This window comes from Pelodiscus sinensis, chromosome 1 (genome assembly GCF_052426305.1).
Source record: "Pelodiscus sinensis isolate ZL-2025 chromosome 1, ASM5242630v1, whole genome shotgun sequence".
NCBI lineage: Eukaryota > Metazoa > Chordata > Testudines > Trionychidae > Pelodiscus > Pelodiscus sinensis.
The window spans coordinates 193,214,211-193,227,354 of NC_143052.1; the positions used below are offsets into that span (position 1 = coordinate 193,214,211).

The window sequence follows — 13,144 nt, forward strand, 5'->3', positions numbered from 1 at the left end:
TGAGGAGCCTGATGTATAAATAATTTGTTATGCATGTGCTATGCAGTATTTTTCTTAAAATTATTTAACTGAGAACTATGTATCCAAAACAAAAAAATAAATTGCCTTAATTTTTAAAGCTGGAACTCCATTTTCTGAACTCCATTTGAAAACTAAAAGTGTAAAAAGCAAGAGAATTACAAGAAGGAGAGACTATGCTAACTGCAAAATGTTTACCTAACTCAGAGCTCCACTGTGGTGTGGGAGGGAGGGTGGGGATGCAAAGGAAGCTTTCTCCCTCTTGCTTGACTTGTAGTGGCCTGTCACAACTGCAGCTTCGGGGAGCAAAAGAGTTGCTTCCTCTTTCTGCATCTCCAGAATCCCAATGGCTGCCCTTAACAACTTCTCTCTCCAGAGCTGACCAGGGACTCTTTCTTTTGATAAACAATATAAATTAAAGTTAACTTAAGGCTGGTAAAAAGTTGTCAATCTATATCTTATAAATAGAGCTAGTCGAAAATTGTCAGTCAAAATATTTGTTTGGACAGAAAATGTTTTTATACAAGATTTTTTTCATTAAATGTCATTTTTTGTCAAAAAATTGAATGTTCTGTAAATGAACAACTAGAAATGCAATACAATAATAATAATGATCAGTTGACCCTCTCCTCCATGGTACTAGTACCTTGCACATAGTATTACTTAACCTCCTGGAAATATTTTTATGGAAACTACTTTAATAGCAATGATGCCTTCTGGTCAATTAGAAAACAAAAATATATAATTTATATCTCAATCTTTGCAGACAACTTTCTTAAAAAAGAAATGTCCATTTATGACATGGTGGGAAAAGGATTTGAATATATGAATGATCCGCAGAGAAATGGTTTTGATCTTGAAAAGGGGACTCAATTAGTGGTATGATAAAATAAAATGTCTTTAAGATATTGTTTCAGTGGTATTTCATAGCAGTGACATCTATCGATCGATCTATCTATATCAAAAAAATGGGCATTATGCATATATGGTAGACAGGCCCACCAACAGGAGAGGGGAGGGAAAAAGGGGCAATTGCCCTGGGGCCCAGTGATTCAAAAAAGCTTGGGGCAGTGGCTGGAGCTCTGAGCCCTTTAAATCACCACCGGAGCTGATTATCAGAGCACTCACAGCAAGCTTTGTGTTTCTCATGGTGGTATATATTCATACATGTCTCAGTGAACATAACAAATTTATTCAGCACATACATGAATTGAAAAAAATCTGCACATAGATGGAGATGGAGCATTGATTGGGATGTGATACATAACCAAATATTGAAATCTGTTAGATATCTATTATCAATTGAGTCTTTATTAAGCCTCCTGGAGCTTCCTAGCATAGGTCTACACAGACTCCCTCTCTCCCCATGGCTGGCCTGTGCCAGTTGATGCAGGCTTACAGGGCTTGGGCTGTTTCATTGCTTTGCCAACTTCCAGTCTTGGGTTGGAGCATGTGAGCTCTGGGACCTAGAGTCCAGACTTCAATCTGAGCCTGGAAGTCTACACGGCTATGAACAGCCCTATAGCCATGCCTCACAAGCCCGAATTGGCCTACGTTCCACTATCCTGTCCTGCTGAGCCAGACCTCCAGTCTCCTCCAGCAATAGAACAGAGATGGGGGCATAGCCCACTGCAGAGAAACATAAACACTGAGATCAGCTCAGCTCTGGGAAAACTCAATCACAGGGACTTGACAGCTACAATAGGATCAGAACCTAGATAAATCCATCTTGCTCTGCATAAAGTTCTATACAGAGCAAACTCATAAGTTGTTTGCCCCATTTATTAATGAAAAGAGCTATGCACAGTTGTCCCTGCCAAGGTAACAATTATTTACACTAGGTTTATTAATAAACAAAAGCAATTTTAGTAAGTATAAAAGGTAGGCTTTAAGTAGTTGCAAGTAATAGCAGACAGATCACTGTAAGTTATTAAGCAAAATAAAACAAAGCACATCAGCTAAACCTAATACTTAAAGAAACTTGTTACAGGCAGCTTCCTATTCTAGCAGTAGTTCTAATAATCTTTTCTCACAAGCTGCATAGTCTTCCAATTTGGGTCTGATCCTTCTTAATAATCAGTACCAGGTGGTTACTGCAGCCATTTTAGATCCCTGGTATCCAACACACTAGTCACTAGCCACATGTGGCTATTTGGCTAGCTGAGTGGGGCTAGTTTGCTATAGTGGCTGCTGCTTCAGAACTGATTGGACACTATAGTTTTGGATAGTTCACAGAGGCATCCTGGTGTCTGGCAGCAGCCCCTATTATCTGGTTTCCTGCTTATAAATAGCTTTTGCCCACGGCTGCAAAAGCATATAATCCAAAATGGGTTGTAGCATCAGGTGATCTGAACGCATGTCTTGGCAGGATCAACCATAGTCCACACTTACAGGAAGAAAAAAACTACTCACAGATCTTTATCCTGAGTACTAGGCATGTAAGCGACTAGCTGAGTCAATACTTGACTAGTCACTTCCCACCTCCCCTTGCTGCCTCTGTATGAGAGGCAGCGGAGGGCAAGGGGAAAGGAGTCCATGCTGGGGGGAGCTGGCTTAAAAGCTGGTTCCCTCCAGCACCATCTCAGTGTGAGGAGTAGGAGAGGCAGAGGTGCAGTGGGGAAGCCAACCAGGGTCCCAGATATTGCACCTCTACTTTTTAAATGTAAGGGCAGCTCTTACTACATTTAAAAAGCAGAGACACAGTGAATCCATTTATCAACTAATCGACTACTCAATTAGCTTACTAACCACTATTTAACATCCCTACTGAGTACAGGGCCATAAAGTTCCCTAAGTATTAGTAATGGCCCTCACTTAGCATGTCTAGGGGTACGTCTACACTGCAGCACTATTTCAGGACACTTCCAGTATCCTAAAATAGCTATTCTGTGTCTTGTCAGAGTGCCCGTTTCAAAACGATGAGCACACTATTAAGACGTCTCTGTAAACCTTGTTCCACAAGAACTAATAGACATTTTGGAATAGCAGTTTATTCTGAAATTTTGCACTGTGTAGAAAGTGCCAAATTACGAAATAAGCTATTTTGAAATACACGCGAAATAGACTACACAATTTGCATAGTTCAAATTTCTTAGCTTATTTAGAGCTAAGGGTGCAGTGTAGACTCACCCTAGATTAGTAAACAGGTTTATACTTCATATTTATAACTTAAAATACAGGAATGATACATGCAAACACATAGAATATCCACATTCAGCAGATTTCAAGCTTTCAAGTCAGTTCAGCGATAATTGTATGGGGGCTGTTAGAGAAGAAACAGGCGACCCAAGAGCAGATGGGGTAAACAGAACTGCTTTATTGCCTACGCACATTTACTTTGGACATTCAACACAAGGTCTGAGTGGCAACAAACTGGCATTAGTCGTACCCTTTTATCTATTTTAGTCTGTTAATTCACATGTCTATCAATATTTTCCTAAAACCTTATTTAGTAATGTTAACTCCCATAAAACAAATATTAATGAACAAATAATGAATTGAATTATACCCACCCCTAATTACCGATTTCTAATTAAATCAACACTTTTCTATACTACAGACTTTCTTACTCACAGGTTACAGAGATTACAAGGAATTTGACCCTGAAGATGTGTTATATAGAGCCAATGAGGATAAGCAAGAGACATAACAAAATAAATCAACTCCATATTTATTTGGTTTCTTAGGCTACAAGAACGAAGATAAAGAATATGTTTATACATTAGAAGGCACAAAATGAGATCAAACTAGCTACAGGCATAAAGGGAAACAAGAAGACCTTTTATAAATACATTAAAAGCAAGAGGAAGACCAAGGACAGGGTAGGCCCACTGCTTAGTAAGGAGGGAGAAGCAGTAACAGGAAACTTGGAAATGGCGGAGATGCTCAATGACTTCTTTGTTTCGGTCTTCACCGAGAAGTCTGGAGGTGTGCCTAACGTAGTGAATACAAGCAGAGAGAGGGTAAGTTTAGAAGATAGGATACACAAAGAACAAGTTAAAAATCACTTAGGAAAGTTAGATGTCAGCAAGTCACCAGGTCCTGATGAAATGCATCCCAGGATACTCAAGGAGCTGATAGAGGAGGTATCTGAGCCTTTAGCTATGATCTTTGAAAAATCATGGCAGACAGGGGAGATTCCAGAAGACTGGAAAAGGGCAAATATTGTGCCCATCTATAAAAAGTGGAATAAGAACAACCCAGGAAACTACAGACCGGTCAGTTTAACATCTGTCCCAGAGAAGATAATGGAGCAGGTAATTAAGGAAATCATATGCAAACACTTGGAAGGTAATAAAGTGATAGGGAATAGCCAGCATGGGTTTGTGAAGAACAAGTCATGCCAAACTAATCTGATAGCTTTCTTTGATAAGATAACGAGCCTTGTGGATAAGGGAGAAGCGGTGGATGTCATATACCTAGACTTTAGTAAGGCATTTGATACGGTCTCGCATGATATTCTTATTGATAAACTAGGCAAATACAACTTAGATAGGACCACGATAAGGTGGGTGCATAATTGGCTGGATAACCGTAGTCAGAGAGTTGTTGTAAACGGTTCTACATCCTGCTGGAAAGGGATAACAAGTGGAGTTCCTCAAGGGTCTGTTTTGGGACCCGTACTGTTCAATATCTTCATCAATGATGTAGATATTGGGATAGAGTACACTTATTAAGTTTGCAGATGATACCAAACTGGGTGGGGTTGCAACTTCTTTGGAGGATAGGGACATAATTCAAAATGACCTTAGCAAGTTAGAGAAATGGTCAGAGGTAAAGAGGATGAGGTTTAATAAAGAGAAATGCAAAGTGCTCCACTTAGGAAGGAACAATCAGTTCCATACATACAAGATGGGAAGCGACTGTCTAGGAAGGAGCATGGCGGAAAGGGATCTAGGGGTCATAGTGGACCACAAGTTGAATATGAGTCAACAGTGTGATGCTGTTGCAAAAAAAGCAAATATGATTTTAGGTTGTATCAACAGGTGTGTTGTAAGCAAAACTCGTGAAGTCATTCTGCCGCTCTACTCTGCACTAGTTAGGCCTCAGCTGGAGTACTGTGTCCAGTTCTGGGCGCCACATTTCAAGAAAGATGTGGAGAAATTGGAAAGGGTACAGAGAAGAGCGACAAGAATGATTAAAGGTCTAGAGAACATGACCTATGAAGCCAGGCTTCATGAACTGGGCTTGTTTAGTTTGGAAAAAAGAAGATTAAGGGGGGACATGATAGCGGTTTTCAAGTATCTAAAAGGGTGTCACAAGGAGGAAGGAGAAAATGTGTTCCTCGTGGTTTCTAAGGACAGGACAAGGAGTAATGGGCTTAAAGTGCAGCAGGGGAGGTTTAGATTGGACATTAGGAAAAAATTCCTAACTGTCAGGGTGGTCAAATATTGGAATAAATTGCCAAGGGAGGTGGTAGAATCTCCCTCTCTGGAGATATTTAAGAACAGGTTAGATAGACATCTGTCAGGGATGGTGTAGATGGAGCTTGATCCTGCCTTGAGGGTGGGGGGCTGGACTCGATGACCTCTTGCGGTCCCTTCCAGTCCTATTATTCTATGATTCTAGAAAAGATAGTACTGGTTTTGACTGGACTCTTCCCAAACTACAAAAACCTTGGGCTGTCAAGCAATTAACAAAAATTGTGATTGATCACTCGATTAAAATAATTAATCATGATTAATCACTCAGTTAAACAATAACAAGAATACCTATCTATTTAAATATTTTATTTTTTTGCTACATCTTCAAATATATTGATTTCAATTACAACACAGAATACAAAGTGTATAGTGCTGATCCCAGCCTGGCACTGCCACTTAGAAACATCACAGTGGCATTTCAAAGGGGCAACACTGCACGGAGCCCAGGGTCAGCTGGGATTTCAGCTGATCCTGGGCTCCATGTTGCGCTGCCCCTTTAAAATGCCATTGCAGCATTTCAAAGGGGCAGCGGTGCATGAAATCTGGGGTCTGCTGGGGTGCTGCCTTTTTGAAACATCGCTAAGGTGCTTCAAAGGGGCAGAACCGCACATCTGATCCCGAGCTCCATATGAACTGCCCCTTTGCAATGCTGCAGTGGCATTTCAAATAGGCAGCACTGCCCAGCTGATCCTGGGCTCCATGCAAAGTGCCTGCGATTAACTCTGTTCAATTTTTTAATGCATTAATTCTGCCCTGCGTTAATCAAAGGTGTTAACAAGCATTAATTGACAGCCCTACAAAAAGCAAAAGGGAAAAGCATGTTTAAAGGGTAATGATAATGCCGCTTTGTCCACATGAGGTGTAGACGCAAAGGACAGTGTAGAAGCAATAACTCCTTCTGTCAACAGAACTGTCAACAAAAGGTGTTATTCCTGGTAGAATGAGGTTTACTGCCGTCAACAGAACTGCCGAGTTCTGTTGACTTTATGTCGACAGAACTCAGCGGAAGTGCAGACGCAGGTATAGTTTTGTCAACCAAAGTCCACTTTTGTCAACAAAATCCTGTAGTCTAGACATACCCTCCATTTTGAAATAAACTATTTAAAATAAATTACACAATTGACATAGCTCAATTTGCATATAATTTTTCAATTTAAGCCCTGTTGTGTAGATGCACCCTCTGATCTGTTAGGATTTATCTTCAGGGTCATGATTTAAGGTACATGGGTATTTTTTCCCTCCTCCAAGTATAAAATAAGAGCATTTGTAGACAGTTCCTAACTTTCCTTTTCCTGCCAATCACACTGCAGTGATACTATTAGTCTGTTATCTACCAGAAAGAGAGAATGAGGGAGCAGGAGAGAGAAAGACACTTCCATACAAAGAGCAAGGTTCCATTGCTTCATTGATATTTTTTCCTGCTCTCACTTTTAAGTGTGTGAGCAAAAGGAGATTATCATTTCTCATCTTGTTTGGGCTCATTTGCATCAGGATTACTCACCAGAGAAGAAGGAAAAGACCCCAATCTGCTTCTCGTGACTGAGATTTTAGCCCACTCGCTGCAGCTTTCATACCATATGGCTGTAAAAGCGGTGTGGTGCTCTGCAGAAATGCGAGGTAAGGAAAGCTAGATCCTTTTTTATTGAATATCCATGCAAGTTATTTAGTTCCCAAACAAACTTCAGTGGTGGACAGCTTTTGGAAGGGGGGTTAATGCACTTTTGCATAGAGAACCTTTCTTACAGTGAATGAAATCTTGCTCCTGGTTGAAGTGAATGCAAACTTGCTTCAATGAGTGCAGGATCAGGATTGAAATTCAGCTTGCCTTTCTCCCAGTGCTTAATTTGTGTAGTTCATAGCCCTGTCACATCTAGGCTTTGCATGTCGATAATGAAAGTAAAAAATTGCGTGAGCCTCAGCATCCCTTTTATTACAAATTAAGCAATGACTTGCTCCTATAAGTCATGCCCCACAAATCACTGGATTTGCATGAATAAAGCATGTTGCATTTTAACATCCTTAGTCAAGGGGTAGAAATGTAGCCAACTAGACACATACTTCCCCTCCCCCATTGAGGCTATGACTGGCTTGACACAAGCCTCACCTGCATCTCTAGCTTTGTCAGCCAATGTAGTATGCAAGTTTCCTGTTGAAGTGAGCACTTGTTCTTGGAAGCCTGACACTTTACGAATGGGCCTTAACAAAGATGCTAATTATCTCATCCATTACAAAGATAGCTTCCCCAATTATCACCTCTAATATCATTCATAGACATTAACCTCCCCCCACCATCCTTCCTCTGTTCTAAAATATGATTTGTCTATTTTATATGTGTTCACTTTTTTTTGATTCTATCCCTTTGGTATATATGGTCATGCCAATTTTCTTCCACAGTTTGATCTGAGGAAGTGGGTCTGGCCCACGAGAGCTCATAACCTAATAAACCATCTTTTTAGTCTTTAAAGTGCTGCATAGTCCTTTCTTTTGTTTCAGCAAGACCAGACTAACATGGCTACATCTCTATTACTGTTTTTCGAAGTGTGAGTGAGAAACATTGTCACAAGGCAGACCAGCTCTCTGTGACTTTTTAAGGCAAAAAAGGACTCTGCAGGTGTGTAAGTTCATGTGATGAGTGGCCAGAAGGCTTTCTCTTGCTCTGTCTCCGGACAAAATGTAATGTCACAGCAGAAACCTGGGACCATCCCAGTGAAAGAAGTCCTCCCGCACATCCGAGGGGATCTCCAGGGATCGCTGTGGCCTTGTGGTCGATCTCTGGGAAACTGTTGTCTGGCTGGCTCCAGCTGCCTGTGAAAAGGGAAGAAATCTACGCAGCACCTGAAGCCTGCCTCCAGACTGTCATGTGTGACCTTTAATAATTTACATCAATAAACATCCTTCAGCACTGTTTCAGTTAACCCTTTGTCGGAATTCATTCCACCATTGGTCCAGGGGAGGGGGAGGCAGGCCCAATATTAATGAATGCATTGGCCATGGAGCAGGCAACAGCATGTGGCCCTGACACAATGCAGAATATCTGCAGATGTTCTAGTATTTAAAAAAATTGTTACATTAGCCATTTACAAAATATTTATAATTCGGTATAAAATTAAGCATGAAGATAAAAACATTGTTTACCATTCAATGTGAGTGTATTGATGGAGATTCCTAAAAAGTTGATAAATAGTCCAATTGATAAGAGTGGATGTATATTTCTCTTGAAAAGTGCCATAGAGGTCTTGGAAAATGTCCTGCTTTCTCACAGAAGAGGACAGGCAAAGCAGGCTTCCCTCACTGCTTCTTGAATTTGCTTGTCATTCCCCCTTCTCTCCCACTTCTCTGCAGACAATTAAGCAAACAATCACAGGGGCTAATCCTGCTAACACTTATGCACATAAGCAGTCCCAATGAAGCTGATGGGGCTACTTACATTAATACCCACCAGGAGGCTGACCTTACAACAGGTTCACGCCTGTGAGTGCATTTTTTAATATTTGCCTTACACAGCTTAGCCATAATGAACAAGTGGAAGTGTTCCCTCCAGGCTGAGGTTTGGTACTGCTCACAGGGCAGTGAAGGAAGCCGACATTGCCAATGCCTGTGCTGTTCTAGTTCTTTGGATAGACTGGACAATTTTCAGCATCGTTGCCCTTAAAATGCACAAACCCATTTATGCATATATTCAATAGTTAAAAGAGATAGTTAAACATACACTGGAAACCAAAACCCCTCAAAATACTAAAAAACAAACAAGCCAAGAATTGTTATGGAGTAAAAGGGCCAATAATAGTAGGGGTACTGGGCTGAGTTATCTTACATGAGCATTGAAAGGGATTAGAAAGCGAAACAAAAGCTTCCAAAAGAGCTTCTAATTTAAAAACAGTGCACATGATTGAAATATTATTGGGTTGTTCTTAAATCTTACCGATCGTCTCAGAAATTTGATAGCAACATCTGTAATGTATATTGCTAATATGTTTTATGTTGTTCAAACATATATTAGTAACTCTATCAGCTGTGTGTATCCTTTCTTTTCATCTTTTTTTAATATCCATTTCGATCACTCCCAAAGAACAGGAGAAAGTTCCTCATCTTCTTTTAATAACATATTCACATTTTTCAACTTTTACTTCAAACGACTATTATAAAAATCCAATACTAGATGTTAGCAAAACTTTCAGTAAGCATTTGTAAATGAGGATGTAAAACATGTGGCATGGATTTTACTAATATTTAACATAAATGAGATCTTCCTGGATTCTAATAGTTATGATAAGGCTATAGTTTAGAAGATTCATCACCTCGCATAAAGCTATTTTTCGTATCAAACTTGTCAGGAAAAGGATGAAAGGGCCAAATGTACTGATTGATGAAGAAAGGTGAAAAGAATTAAAAAGGCATACACTACTACAGTGACAACTGACGTGTGTGTGGGAGAGAGAAAACAGCTATTCAATGGTTAGAAATACCAGAAAGGGAGGGAAATTACACAGCATGCAAAAAAGGGCTATAAAATTAGAAGACTCTTTAGATTAAATATTGGGCATATCTGTGAGATTAGTGAGGGAGTGGAACGTACGCAAAATAAAGGCTGGCTGTTGACATAGCTCATTCTATACATGCAGTTAGGTTGATATAGTTGTGCCACTTGAATTTTCCACACCCCTTAGTGACGTATTTTACACCAATTTGTAGATCAGAACTAAGTCCTTGTATTCTAGCTCTGGGAGTTTTTGGATTGACTTCAGTATGACCAGAATTTCACCCAGAGTTTTGCCGTTAGTGGGGAACAGGATAAGGTACTGTAAAGTAAAAATGAAATGTCTGGAATTGCTAGAGATGATAAAAAGTGCTGGAGAGGAATTTTGATTCCTGAGAGAGAGTTCTTTTCTTTGGGCACTTAAGAAGGAAATACCATGTCCTGCTAAACGTTGTGTTATTGCTGAGAACAAACATATATGTTGGTATGAAGATGCTGTGATTTTTGCCAACATACCAAGAAAAATGGTAATTATAGGATTGATATTGATTTGATTAATTTAAATCGGTGGTTTTCAATCAGGGATATGCATACCCATAGGGGTACACAGAGGTTTTCCAGGGGTTATATCACTTTGCCTGGATATTTGCCTAGTTTTACAACAAGCTGCATGAAGTGCACAACTGAAGTTATTACAAAGTGAAATTTAATAAAGACAATGACTTGTTTATACTGGTGTATATACTAAAGCAGCATTAAGCTGGGGGTTGCAATTTGTTTCATAATTATATGGTAAAATGTGAAAGTAAACATTTTTTCAGTAACAGTATGCTCTGACACTTTTGTATATTAAAGTTTGATTTTGTAAGCAGGTAGATTTTAAGGTGGGTATATTGGTTTAGATAGTCATGCTAACTCTGATTTCATCCTTCCTGAACAAGTTTAGATTTTGAAAGGACAATGCTATGTCCATTTTAAAAATTAAATATACAGTTTGACTGTGTGTAACTTTCAAGATGAAATATTTCTGAAATATCTATATCTATATCTAGATATATAAGCTTCTGCTTTTTCAGTGATATAGCAGTAATTAACTATTCATGGCATATCTTCCAAAATATAAACACGATGAAAGCAAAAAGAATAAAAGGAAATGTACTAATAGTGGTAATCGTCCTTTAACCAGGAAACTGAATTGAGGAAAATGCTGTTGTCATGTGATGATTCGTATTACTGTAAGATCCAAAGTTCATAGATAAGTCTTGTAGAGGGAAACCACAGCCAATGTTATGAAAATTTAGCATTATTTTAAATAGTGTTTTAATATATTTACAGCAATATAAACACTTACAACACAGTTTTATCCTTTTGAAAAAAAAATCACAGTTGAAAAAAGGACTTTGATAGCCAACACGTTTGAAACTAAAAAGAGTAAATTACCAGAAGAAGAAACAAGGCTTTTGGTTTGCTCTCTTTCTGAAATAAAATCCTCTGTTTCTTTCCCCCATAACAGTCTTACACTAGTTGTTACACCTGAGGTTTTATCTACTTGCTGCTCTGCCAGGGGAAAGTCTAGAAACCTTTGGGATATAAAAGTGAGATGAAATTTGTGTTGTTTAGCTTTCGGTTTAACTGTAGCCACAGGCAGGGTGCTCTGGCCAGGCTGGAGCTTCCCCCTGCCTGCAACATGGCTGGAGCACCTGCTGACTGCAGTGCAGCGGGCCTGGCCAGGCTAGCACAGACTTCCACTCATGTCGGATGGGAGCCTGCTCCATAGACTCATAGAATCCTAGGGCTGGAAGTGACCTCAGGAGGTCATCGAGTCCAGCCCTCTGTGCAAAGCAGGACCAACCCCAATTAAATCAATCCAGCCAGCCTAGCCTAGCTGCTGGTTAACTCCTGACATTCTAAGTTTCTGTAATAAAGTTACTAATTGCAAGATACTATAGAATTTAACTGAAGGCCAAATCCTGTGATCCATGTTTATGATGGTAGTACAGGTAGAACCACCCTAGTCCAGGACACTCAGGGCCTGACCAGGACTAGACTATGGGAGATCAATATTGTCAAGAAGTGTTATCAACACTTCCACTGCTTACTGTGATCTTAGAAGACATTTAGGGGTAAATTAGAGCTAAATGGCAGCACAGAACACAGAGCCAGGACTGGTAGCTGCAAACAAATATTATGGGACCGTGGGAAACTTGACCAAACTTTAAGTCCCAGATTGACAAAGCCCTGGCTGGTCCTGCTTTGGGCAGGGGACTGGACTCAATGACCTCCTGAGGTCTCTTCCAGTCCTAGGATTCTATGATTCTATGACCACACCTATGATCAGTAGATATCCAGCTAACTAAAATCATGCCAGACCATGGATGTTGCTGACCCAGAGAGTGCGAGATTAGAGAGATTCAATCTGTGGAACTTCATACTGCAAGCAGTCCTAAGATTGCAATGATGCTGTTGATAGCAGGTTGTGCTATTCAGTATTAGAAGTAGCAGAATCTGGCCCTAAATAAGTACCATATATACTCGGACATAAGTCTGTTCATTTATAAGCCAACCCCCCAAATTTATAGAGAAAAAATGGTAAAAAGTCACTAACCTGTTTATAAGCCAACTCCAGAGTACTGTAGACTACAGGGGTCATCTAGTCTAACCTCCTGTTAATGGAATGCAGTTGAAAATGGTGAATTTCCAGTAAAAACAGGAAAGATATATTTTTCTGACATGAAATACCAGATGAAGTTCTAAATAAACTATAGAAAAGAGAACATTTGCTATAAATCTCTAGGTTTTTAGAGTCCTTTCTGTAGCATCTTAATATGTGATCCCTATTGCATTCTATAGGTCTTTTCCATAAACACACACACATAACAGGCTGGAAATCACAGAGACTGAGAGCTAGCCCCAGTAAGATATTTATGGTTCTAACTTCCACTGAAACCATTAGGAGTTAGGAGCAGACTACCTCTGAAGAGCTGGGTTTTAGATCCCGTCTAGCAGAGGGCTTAAATATTTGCTTAATTTTAAGCCTGTATTCCACTGAAGTTATTTACTGATGATTTGTACTACAGTAGCAGCTGACAAGCCCCAATCCAGATCATGGCTCCATTGTATTAGGCACTATACTTACATGTGGTAAAAGACTACCCATGCCGCAAATTATTGGTAATATGAACAGTTAAACAACTTAAAAAAATCCAGATCAACTCATCTGAAGAAG

General features: G+C 39.7%; 1 protein-coding gene across 1 annotated transcript in view; it reads left to right on the forward strand.

The window, feature by feature from the left end:
- LOC102447257 (beta-1,3-galactosyltransferase 5-like) overlaps positions 1–13,144 on the forward strand; it is a 35,082-nt gene that overhangs the window by 321 nt on the left and 21,617 nt on the right. The gene's annotated exons all lie outside the window — the stretch shown is intronic.